This window comes from Ostrinia nubilalis, chromosome 6 (genome assembly GCF_963855985.1).
Source record: "Ostrinia nubilalis chromosome 6, ilOstNubi1.1, whole genome shotgun sequence".
Lineage (NCBI taxonomy): Eukaryota > Metazoa > Arthropoda > Insecta > Lepidoptera > Crambidae > Ostrinia > Ostrinia nubilalis.
In genome coordinates, this window is record NC_087093.1 from 13,963,916 (window position 1) to 13,977,165 (window position 13,250).

Sequence of the window (13,250 nt, forward strand, 5' to 3'; positions counted from 1 at the left end):
TTTTGTGGTTAATGGTATTAGTCGAATTGAATCATTATCACTACAGTACACGCGCCCCTTTTTTAACACCAATACACGCGTGGCCTACTCTGGTAAGCCAATTTAAAATCACTGTAAATCAGTTTGTAAGCAATTTATGACTAAAATTACTATGTAAATGATAAAAGTGTTTATTAAAGATCTTTTATAATCAAAATTTCTTTATATAACCATTTGGGATAAAACATTATAAACAGATTAAAAAGTTGTAAATTTTTTGGACCAAAATTGCACTCTGAGATCCATATTAGCAAAAACAAAATCACTGAAAAAATATGTTTTATTTTTAATCTGTCATAGTATTCAACACTTTCTACTACCTGGTACATGGGATAAACCCATTTTTTGCAAGTTTTAAATATTTTTTTGGTGAGTGATTTCGGGCTTTTGAGTAGACCCGCAGTTTTGACGGCCAATTTTAGAAAAGTGCGCAGACACTAGCGACCCAAGCTTTACTGGCTTATTGACAAATTTAGTAAACGAGGCTTTCCTGGAATTCCAGCTTTCTGGCGCGAGTTTTCAAAAAGTTATAGAGTAAAATGTTACCCTGGTCTACTCTAGTAGGCCACGCGTGTACTCTAGTGTTAAACACAAAATAAATAATCATTTGTCTTTTACTTTTTGTGCTATAAATTAAGTTACATTCTTTTTCACCAACCAACAATACATAGTTTTTTTTGTGTATATTAATATGAGTCATCTTATATTGTTAATCACAAATTCAATCTGAACAACTTCAATCGTGTAAAAAGTAGTAACACGAGTCGTACCTCTTGACACAATAAAAAATTGAAAGAAGCCTCCGGTACACTTTGTTAAAAGTAGACATGTATCAATATACACAAAAGAAAACTCAAAATTGGTTCACAAAGCCTTACTTGTATCATTTGGCACAAAATTATTTTCTTTTCTATACGTCGTAGAAACATACCGATTAGATACAAAAATAGCTAATTTTTCAGAGATTCACATTATGTTATAAAGTCAATTTTGATCTAAGTCAAGTTAGATCCCTTTTCACTGGGGGTACAGAATAATAATTATAATAATTATGGATCGATGAAATAAATTTAATTAATGATTTATGGTACTATTTATACACATTAAATATTTGTATTTGATAGCGGAAGTAGTAAAATTATGACACAACATTAGGTACTTTGAATGAACTAAATACAATATTAATTATAATGATCATGAATAAACTAAAGAGTTTAATTAGTGATTTATAGACATACATATGTACATTACACATTAGTATTTGATGCCGGAAGTAGTTAAATTACGACAGAATGGATCTATTAGAAAAATACGTGACTTTTTTCCTTATTTTTCAGTTATTATCCAACACAAGAAAAACCAGGTCGTTAAGGTATGTTGTATTTGCATTGTATTTTTATAATAAATTTACATTCGTTTTGTAAAATAGCTTAAATACTAAAAATACAATGCAAATACAACATACCTTAACGACCTGGTTTTTCTTGTGTTGGAAAATAACTGAAAAATAAGTGAAAAAAGTCGTGTATTTTTCTAATTAAATCCATTCTTACTCCCATAAAATGTATGAAACTTGTGTCTGTTTTTTACTTCTACTAATAGATAATTTTATTGGCTATCGCATGATATAAAATATTTTCTTATTAATGTTATGCTACCCACGCTTACACTTGTTTTTGAAGGAAGAGGTGAAAACTAAAAATTAAAAACTTAAATCCTTGTAATTTTGCAATAAATGGGTCACGCCCCAAATTATGCCCGGACACATTGTATAATTCGTGGTTACGAAATAACTGAGTATTTTACCCGTGTAGGTTTATTTTCTTCCGCATCACTCGTTCGTTCATTTCAGTCACTATCGTATCTCACCTGATGGTAAGTGACGATCAGGCCGAAGGTGAAAGCGAGCTACACCCGGAATCCTCAACCACGGAGGAACTGGCTATCTTACCTCTAACTGCCGGAACACAACAATGTTGTTAACATTGTTGTTACGACAGACTTAGGTAAGATGGTGGTAGCTAGCCAGGCGGACTTAGAACAAGCCCTACCACCAACCAAACCGAACAGAAAAATCTGCCCCCACTGGGAATCGTCCCGGGTTCGATTCCCAGTGGGGGCAGATTTTTCTCCTCTGCGTCTGAAGCAGGTGGTCTTACCACTAGACCACAGAGGCGGTTGGAGAAAGAGAAGTTGTTAGCGGCCTGCGTCCAGCCCATTCCTTTAACCTTTATGATGTCGTCGGTCCACCTTGTATATGAATGTATGAATGAAGTATATGAATTTGAATAGGTATTGGATACCTTCATATTGAACCATTTAACATTGCGTGAAACAACCCGATATCGCCAAAACGATAATTTATACGTTTTCTATACAAAAGTCACCGCTGTATCCGTTTCAATGGAATTATGGAAATCCTGCATACAATATTTATGCCGTACGGATTATCATATGATACGGTAGCCCACGCAATCAAAAAAGGTAAAGTGACCGATAACTTTTACATAACATGGGAAGGGAAACTATGGAATGCATACAACATGGAACATGGTGATAGATCTGAGGAGAATAAAATATATTTTGATATAAATGGAAAAATATTATGGGCGTAGGTATACTTTAGAAATGTGAATCATCTTTCAATAAAATCTCTTTACTTACTTATGTTTAGAATGGCTCTCTATTTTTGCGCTGAAATACTTTATCTTTGTAAATGAGATAGACAGTTAAATTAATAACTTAGATAATACACTTGCGAGCAAAAGTATGGAATCACTTACATGAATTTGTTTCCACGCGATCTTGTGTACTAACCAATTTGTTAGTAACAAAAAAAGTAGCACCATTTTAAAGATTAAACTTTTAACTTTAAATTGATACCAAACTCATTTAATTCACACCAGTATTTAAAAAGATATCCCGCCTAATGTGAAGAAGTAAGGAAAAAGACATGTATCAACTGTTTGATACGTCGCGAGTTGCGGCCTATTTACCCCCCATAAAAGCAAGTGTTTTCGGATTTTTGCTTTCACACGTTGATCCATACACATCTCCGCTTCTTTTGACACTTTACCTGGGATTCTACACCTTCAGAAGCAGTACAAATCGTTGCACTATTGCAAGAAGGGCTCAGCCAGCGGGCTGTCGCACATCAGCTCCACATAAGCCAGTCCTGGGTTTCGAAAGTTTTAAGACGCTTTTGAGAGACTGGTGGCTTTATCCCGAGACCAAGTTCTGAACATTGCCGGTGCACATCGCAGAGGGAAAACCGTTTTTTCATGTCAACTTCTCTACGAAATCGTCATTTGACTGGTATCGACGTCCAGCAAGAGCTCAGAAATGTTCGTAGGATAGCTGTTAGCAAGTGGACAGTTCTACTAAGATTTAAACAATAGAATTTGACTCCAAAAAGGCCTGCCACAGGCTTGAAACTGACGGCAGGTCACCGATAAGCACGCTTTCAATTTGCTCCTACACATCTCGATGGGAAGTCGAGCAAGCCACCCCCATAAGCCAATGTTTTAGCGAACCAGCACTGCACAAATCGCTGCCCAGGCCGTCTATAGACCCGACCTCTTCGGCTGCTGCACTGCAAAAACAGTCTGCATTCATCGGAAAACAAAACTCGCCTCCATTACTCGCCTTCCGAGTGCGAGCTAATTGAAAGCGTGCTTGTCGGTGACCTGCCGTCAGTTTCCAGCCTGTGGTGGGCCTTTTTGGAGTCAAATTTTATTGCTTATATCTTAGACGAACTGTCCACTCGCTAACAGCTATCCTACGAACATTTTTGAGCTCTTGCTGGACGTCGATACCAGTCAAATGACGATTTCATAGAGAGGTTGACATGAAAAAACGGTCATCGCTCTGCGATGTGCACCGGCGCTGTTCAGAACTTGGTCTCGGGATAAAGCCACCAGTCTCCCAAAAGCGTCTTAAAACTTTCGAAACCCAGGACTGGCTTATGTGGAGCTGACGTGCGACAGCCCGCTGGCTGAGCCCTTCTTGCAACAGTGCAACGATTTGTGCTGCTTCTGTAGGTGTAGAATCCCAGGTAAAGTGTCAAAAGAAGCCGAGATGTGTATGGATCAACGTGTGAACGCAAAAATCCGAAAACACGTGCTTTTATAGGGGGTAAATAGGCCGCAACTCGCGACGTATCAAACAGTTGGTACATGTCTTTTTTCTTACTTCTTCACATCAGCCGGGATATCTTTTTAAATACTGTAGGGTAATTCAAGTGCAATCTGTCATTTCAATCTATTCTATTTGTCATTTAGCTTGTTTAATCTGTGCTCAATAAAGTGCACAATATTTAAGCAGGATATGGTTGCACGCGGATTTTTAGAGAGTTAAATCTTTTGGCCAATAGAAAACGTCATAATAGTTATTATATGAACTGGGATTGGTCAATGACTTTTGAAATTAAAATCCGATGGCCTGAAAAAATCGGTTTTCCAACAAACGTCAGTTACGCGCAAGGAGGTTTAGCTATTTATCCATCGAAGTTAATAAGGGAGAAGACATAAGACTAATTTTATTATTTGCCTGCCGCGACCCGGTTTTTACAAACAATGACGATGACGACCGATGAACCAGTAACGAGGAGCACACTTAGCAATGCTTCCAGGTTGCGCCTCGGTATCAATTAAGTAACATTTTTCGTTAAGTTTACTTTATGGTCAACTAAAGGACTTTTGCCGTCTCCTTGGACAAACTCGAAGTATGATAACTACAGTCATTGTCAAAATTTTGCACTGCCATTGCCGCTGGATACCATATATCGCTACTATATTCATAGATAATAGACTTTCAGTTAATCGTCAAAATTGACATTGTTTTTTAAATAACAACAAATGGTATGAATTTTTAAATGTGATATTTTTATAAAGGTAAGTCCCCAAAACAACATTTGATAGCCTATTTTCTTTCGTTGGCATCTAAGTTCCTGTTTTCTACATATATGTTACTACTACCTATTGGATAAGTAACTAAGAACTTTGTCGTTTATTCCATGTGAACAAAATCCCTAAAAGCCCATTTGTAATAATATTCTTACTAAACACTGCTGAAAAAGGACTAAACTTCTGAGCTATGAACGTATAATCCAGTAGCATTAAGTAGGTAGGTACGTATAGCGACGTTGGAACTTGATATAGAAGTTAGCTGTTTTATATTTTTTTTCACAGCAGAAATCTTTATCTTTGATCTTAATATCTGATCGTACGTATTGTCTTTTAAAATATTACATTTGCCTAAATAAAAATAACTGACCTGCTGCTTATGTAAATTATAATTATTTATAACCCTACTTACAATGCATAACAATCATTATTAGGTATTATAACCCTACTTAACAATGCATAACAATCATAAGATAGTTTGGCGTATAAGTAGGTAGGTAGGTACTATCTAGGCCGAAGGTGGAAGCGATCGACCCGGAAATATTCTCAACCATCTCAACTATCATAATGTGTATTTAGAACAGTCCCTCCTTACCAATGATATTATAGATAATACCATTGCTCCTTACCATCAATGCAATCGAGCAGACAAAGGACATTGATAAAAATCGCCCTAAGATTTTCAAAGACTTAGTATGTACCATAATTTTATGTATATTTTATTTATTTACTTGCAAGTGTCCAAACCTATCGGACAAGTTGCAGTTCGAAAAAATATTTTAAAAGTATTTAAACGAAATCAAAGTCACCGACATATTGATTTGACAGAGCAGAGACAGAGATGCGCTTTTTTAATTCGATTTAAGTAAATAATGGTATGATCGATTAGACTAGAGTCTAATCATTAGACCTTTAGACGGGCGCAGATCCGCCGCGCCCGCAGCGCTTCAGTGGATTATTGCATTTTATGTATATTTAATCACATTTATTTACCTACATTTACATATTTATAGCAACACAATGTTTAAAAATAAATTTTTTCAAAAACGATCAATTTAATCGATTATGTCTATTCTAAATGGACATCCCTATTTGTTAGTCAAATTGTCATTCACTCGCATCACCTTTTCTCTCTCACTCACTCTTGCTGTGTTGCTGTCTTGCTTGATCCTTCTTTGTGATTCGTTTGTGTTTTAGCTTTTATTTTCGGAACTTTATTAACTACAAACTTGGCTATTCAAACGGACTCTGATTGATTGCAATAACGACATACTCAGCCTGGGATTTACTGTTTTTGTGTGGCTCGGCCAAGGCTCGGCTGGTGGTTCTATGGTGTTAGAAAATGAGCAACTTAATTATACACAACAATGGGCAGCACCTCGATCGGTAAGTACCTACATTTTGCTCTGCAATCTTATGAATAAGTACTAGCCTTGCCAAACTTCTGAATTGCCATTCTCATGGCGGGTTGTCTTGAAATGAATGTTCCGCTATTATCTGTGGTTCAACCCTGGACAGTGTGGACAGCCAGGCCCGATTCGCTTGTAAGAAACTAGTCGATGCTGGTACAGCGCAATGGAGGCATGAGCGAAACAACAATTATGTTGACAATCCAGCTGGTTTTGGTGTAAATCTAAGGAATTATTTACTTTGACATTATCTCCCTGCTCTCAATGAAAGCTTGTTTTGTTTTGTTTTTTGGAACTAAGACTACTAGATTATTATTTTTTGTAACTGAGTTTGTAACACGTCATAATTAATTATTATAACAACAATGCTTATTTACTAAAGCTGTTTAACCCTACCCTCTGACCCAAAATTCTACTAACAGCACATAATATTGAATTATCATTTTTTTTATGGTTTGCGGCTCAATTTATTCAACGCACAGGAGTATGTGTGGCATGGCATGCAATGAATCTATTTATTTTTACAGGTTACAGCTCATGATCTTATATGCACAACATGTTGGACCCAAGCCCAAGATACAACACAAATGCATCTACTTCAAATCTTAGCAGAAAATGTGTGCTTTGCAGTAGAACACTAGAGCCTAGAACACATTCACATCAGCTCATGTCCCTGAGAACTAACACTCAACATCATATTAACATCAGGAACATAATTGTGGAACGACTAACTCCATTAGAGGTAATGCACGCTAAAGTCCTTATTTAATAAAATGTTATTGGCTATACAATCAGTCTAATTCTTGTAAAGTTATTGGTTTCTGTAAATTAATACTAAAATAAAATAATTTAAGTGCGGGACATTAAAAAACTGATATTTTTTTAAAACTTATTTCTAATTATTATTATTTTTAAACAGGTTACTGCAAATGACTACATCTGTGGGGCTTGTCACTCATTATTGCAAAGAGATACCACACCTACTTCACAAGACTCTCCAGATATGCCAACCGGTGCCCCGGTAGGTCACCAACAAGTTTGTGTTGGATGTGGTTGTTCATTATTGCGAACTTGAAGTCATTGTTTGGATACAGAGAATAATCAAGATATATTAAACATTGTTCGAAATTGGATTCAACCCAGAGAGGTAAGAGCCCTGCCAGTTTTATAATACATAAAAATAATTATGCCGGTTTATTATAATAATAAAAAAGGTTTTTTCCGAATCAGCCTTCCCATCCTTCAACTCCTTCCATTGCTTTCAATCTGCCACTACTCTCATCCACACAGGTTATACAGGGTGGAAACGATAAGTGATCTCACTCGATTATTTCTAAACTACACAAGATATCGAAAAACTGGTTACTCATCCTGAAAGTGCTTCACGAGCTCTTTCTAACGGTATCAGTAAATAGTTACAGAATTAACTGGATCTATCCGAAAATTCAATGTTTTCAGCCTCCATACTAAATGTATGCCAGCCACACAATATTAAAAGTGTTATAGATCACTTATCGTTTCCACCCTGTATAATACAAATAGACTTATATTATTAAAATATTGCAATATTATTACTTACATAATATTAAACATAATTTTTACTATTATAAAGCCAGTTAAAAATTCCCTGAGCCAAATAAACTCAGTAAAGTTTTATTTATACTTCCTGCATAACAACAGACTACTCTTTTAAACTACCACTATTCTCACTCTCAATCCTCGTTCCTCATTCATCCCTTTCGTTTCCTCCATAGACCAATCATTCCTCATCATTCAGCGTTCAAATCATAAATTATCTTTCATCACTCATCTTACTATTCCATTACACACAAAAGTCGTTAATCCTATATAAATATTGCTCTTCTTATTGTTGAACTGTGAATCTGATGTTTTATTTTATTTTCAGATTCGTCCTTCAGATCTTCTTTGCCATAGATACTATCAGAGAGCACGAATTACTACAGTTGGTGCTTATTTAATGAACCTGAGGACCGGTGATTCAGATGACAGAATAGCTACATTACTTGGCATTTCAAGGAGTACTCTTACAAAATATGTAATGAAAGCACGCAGTATGATGGAGGAACATTTCGTACCAGCACATTTAGGGTTACAACATATTAGTAGAGAGGAAGTAGCCCAAAGAAACCTTTATGTTCCAGTCTCTTTTCGGGAAGCCAGGAAACGATTTACCACAAAGAAAGGCTATTGTCATCATGGATGGTACATACATACATTTATGTGCAAAAAAGTAGCAATTATGCATACCAAAAAAAAAACTTATTCCCTATACAAATATCGGAATCTCGTTAAACCATTTATGGTACTTTGTTGTGATGGCGACATCATTGATGTATTGGGCCCATATTTAATAGAAAATGTAGAACATGACCATTAATAAATAATAAGTACCTACATACGTATTTTCATTTATACCTACATAACTGCCTACTTACCCTTGGGTCGGAATAAAGATATTTTTGGATTTAAATGTAAGTAAAATATATTAACTTCTTTTTAAAAAATGTTTGGCTTTTCCGTAGGCATTCCTATTTTTCCAATACGCAAAGTTCTATTTGCTGCTATTCATTTATTTTCCCGTTCCCGTGGGAATTAGTTTACTAAAGTACCTACGTGCGAAATTTAAAGCGTCTAACTTAAGCGGTTTAGATTTTTCATACAAAAGGATTTTCCCGCTAATTCCTGTTCCCGTGGGAATTCCTAAGTATACTATAACCTGCCCAGGAGTATGAAGAATAATTGTACCAAGTTTCGTTAAAATCCGTCGAGTAGTTTTTGTTTCTATAAGGAACATACAGACAGACAGACAGACAAAAATTTTCCTGATTGCATTTTTGGCATCAGTATCACCCCCTGATAGTTATTTTGAAAATATATTTCATGTACAGAGTTGACCTCTCTACAGATTTATTATAAGTACCTATAGAAGATAGAAAATGGAAATGTACTTCTGTTATGCTAATAACCTCAAAATCTGAAGCATTTTTCCTATTGTAACGAATCTCCCGCTTATCCGTGCTTTAAGTATCTACACTAATATTATAAAGAGGAAAACTATGTTTGGTTGTAATGGTTGTAATGAATAGACTCAAAAACTATTGGACCGTTTTTATTAAATTCTTTCACCATTCGAAAGCTACATTATCCACGAGTAACAGGCTAAATTTTATTTTGGAAAATAATAGGGTTCCGTAAAATATGTAGGTACCTAATGTAGGCCACGCGCGCGAAGCCGCGAGCGAAAAGCTAGTGGAGTATAAGGTGACAATCGTTAAGTAATTTCACATATAAAAATCCTTAGATTAATAAAACCTAGATAGATAGTCAGTGCACGAAAGGTGAGGCAGATTTTAGTAAGCCAGAATGGCTTACTCGTAAACGTCACATGAACTGTCAAAGTGAAAAATTGGTAAACACGTCCGACGACTTTTAATTAATTATGACGGTTTGTGCTGTGAAAGGGTGTCTAAATACATCAGTGGGTCTAGACAAAGTGCCATTATAATCGCAAACCAGTCGAAAAGTGGTCGAAAAGCCCCTTTTTTGTATGGAATTTGACGGATTCGATTTTCGATTCGATCAAAAAGTGCGTTTTGTCTAGGGGGGCAGAAAAACTAAAGAAAGTGACCAGTGTTACATTTCATAAGTAAGTACTACGATTCGACGCGTATTTTGCTTGAATTTGGCTTTCAAAAATTAAATACGGGAATGATACCAGTAACAAGAAAATTTATTTCCCAATTGTTCGCCGTACAAATAAACTTCCTTTTTTATGAAATCGAGACTTTTCAGTCGATTTATCTTATTGTAATTATGTAGGTACTTTGAATTCAATAAATAAGTAAGTACATGATGCGTTTTGTTTTTGTTAGTTATAAAATAATTAAAAACGTATTAAAAATTTCCCTACTTTCGGGAAAATCGCCTTCACTGTCTACACTCCCCAACAAAATTGACACTAATGACATAAGATTTTTGCCTCACTCTTGACGAAGCGTTTGTATGAAGACTATCCATCTAGGTTTTATTAATCTAAGCCATCGGCTCGAATGACATTAGGCGTAGTCTGGCTTTGATATTCAATTTTCAACTGTATTACCTTGACAATCAGTTCAAAATTGATTACTAGAAAATTATTTGACAGACGATTTCTACTCTCGACAAATGCATTTGAATTAGCCCACTGGAGTGATTTAAATGAATTTGGTATCAATTTAAAGTTAAAAGTTTAATCTTTAAAATGGTGCTACTTTTTTTGTTACTAACAAATTCGTTAGTACACAAGATCGCGTGGAAACAACTTCATGTAAGTGATTCCATACTTTTGCTCGCGAGTGTATTTAACAATCAACTGGGACGTGTAAAAGTGCTTATTTTAAGCCTATTTACAGAAATAAATGAGTTTTAATGAGTTTTTTAAATCACGTAATCTCAAACAATCACTAGGACGTTTTAAACCATATGCACCATGTTTTTAGAAACGATAGTAAATTACCATTTTCCCAATCAAGTATCAAACCCAGGTTCAACTACGTTAATTGCATCAGTGAGCTAGCTACTTATCAAATCGTCATTAATCGGCAACAGCAAGTATATTACCGGTCATTTTGTGGAAATCATTGGGGGAGGCCTATGTTCAGCAGTGGACGTCCTGTGGCTGAAATGATGATGATGATGATGATGAAGTAATATCAAACTATTAACAGACAATTAACAGCAGCAACACTAACGCTGAGTTTCACCATCGTTAAGACTTTGAAAAACGTCAAAAATCTGTCAAACTCCATACAAAAAACACTGGTTATTTTTAAAGTTGGTGCAACTCAGCCTTAAGGCTTGGTATTTCTGCTAAAGTAGGTATTTCGCGCTGTCAAAATCTGCGCGCGCAATACTTCGCCGAAGACAGCGCGCCAAAGAGCTCTCGCGGCTACACAGTATAGAAATACGCACTTAGAAATACGCAGTTGGTTAGGTTAGGTTGACTTCCTTCCGTTCAAGCGTCACACTCACAGCACTTTCTAATACAAATCATATCCAAATGATACAAATTAAAACAACTTTCCAAAATTTTTGGGAATATATTTTAGAATCGAATAAATATGGAATATAACTGCCAAAGTAAACACGGTTCAAAGAGGCGTGGCGTCACCCGACCCTCCGGAAGTTCCGCGCGGGCTAAAAGAATTTCAAGATTACGTCACCCGACCTATCGGTAGATCCTCGGGAGCTTGAGCGATTGGAAAAACATTTTATGATCAGTTACTCGTAGTAGCGATTATTTAGAGCTTGGATAATAAATTATAGTTGTTGCAATTCACAAAGCTTTGCATGTGGTTAATTACATTAATCAGTACATGCATCAATTTTGTTCAGTCTTTTTGTTTATTAATAAATAAAAATATCATACTAAAATTGCATACATATTTGTTTGTATTGGTCTGGGTGTTTTCTTTCCATAATTTATTTATAACGTATGTACGGGGCTCTGTATCGAAAATCACTATGAGCAATAAGCATCACACACGGTTACCTGGAGTGCATTACCGCAGCAAAAAGCTTGCCATCTTAAATGAACGGTATAATATCGAGGTTTCGTCAGTACAGTTGCGAACAAAGGTGTTTGTGTAGTGTAGTTGAGTTGAGAGGTCAGATTATTGAAATAATAAAACGATCATTTTATTTTTTAAATACATTTTAAAAATAATTTACATTACAGATAACAATGAGAGGATGACATTGCAAGGTGGTGCCAGTCCAGTCTTAAATCCGTTGATATATGCTGCATCTGCCATGTTTTTGGCTAAAAGATTCTTCTATCTTGCAGTTTAGACTTTTATTACAGACCTCAGACAGTATTTTTGGAAAACTTTTACGCATGGTGGATGAAGGGACGCTCGAGAGACTCAAGTCTAGAAGGAGTCATATGAACTCCAAGTTTTAAATCCGTTGACATCTGCTGCATCTGCCATCTTTTTGGCTAGAAGATTCTTCTGTCTTGCAGCTTAGACCTTTAGCTACAGACCTTAGACAGTATTTTGTGAAAATTCTTACGCATGGTGGAGGAAGGGACGCTCTAGACACTCAACTCTACAAGGAGTCACATGAACTCCAGTTTTAAATCCGTTGACATCTGCTGCATCTGCCATCTTTTTGGCTAGTAGATTCTTCTATCTTGCAGCTTAGTCCTTTAGCTACAGACCTTAGACAGTATTTTTGTGAAAATTCTTACGCATGGTGGAGGAAGGGACGCTCTAGAGACTCAAGTCTACAAGGAGTCATATGAACTCCAGTTTTAAATCCGTTGACATCTGCTGCATCTGCCATCTTTTTGGCTAGAAGATTCTTCTATCTTACAGCTTAGACCTTTAGCTACAGACCTTAGACAGTATTTTTTATTATTTATTTGTGTCAGTGTGCTCTTCTAAAGAGTGTAAGATGATTGTATGTAGGTACTATTAAAATGTAATTTTAACTCATTGGTTTTGTCTCATATTTGAGGAATGTACTATATATCATGAGTAGAGTCTTCGTTTAAAAGGATGCGAACGATTTAAATTTCAATAGGTAGACAAAATTGATAATTCTTATTTATCAAAAATTTTAGCTTTCTATAGTAACACTGATATTATTATACTGTGACTCATCAAAGTCATCATTGTCAAAAATATTGACAAATCGCGAACTGTCACGGCCAAAAAACTGACACGCGTCCGTCCTCCGTAAGCGCCACCGCGCGACTGATTGAGATTGTCCAAGCCGTCATGGACGATTTTTTCCACATTTTTTAACATAGTAACTAAATAAGACGCAATATAAAAATTTCATCCGTTAAAAGCCCTCAAGTTATTTCTGAACTTTAATTTAGTAAAAGATTTAG

The 13,250-nt window shown here is 35.8% G+C and overlaps 1 long non-coding RNA gene across 1 annotated transcript; it reads left to right on the forward strand.

Moving 5' to 3' along the window:
* Positions 1 to 5,964: 5,964 nt before the first annotated feature.
* Positions 5,965 to 8,765, forward strand: LOC135072978 (uncharacterized). Its single transcript, XR_010257553.1, has 4 exons — positions 5,965 to 6,329; positions 6,880 to 7,094; positions 7,272 to 7,499; positions 8,259 to 8,765. It is a non-coding gene; the product is annotated as an uncharacterized LOC135072978 (long non-coding RNA).
* The last annotated feature ends 4,485 nt before the right edge of the window (positions 8,766 to 13,250 follow it).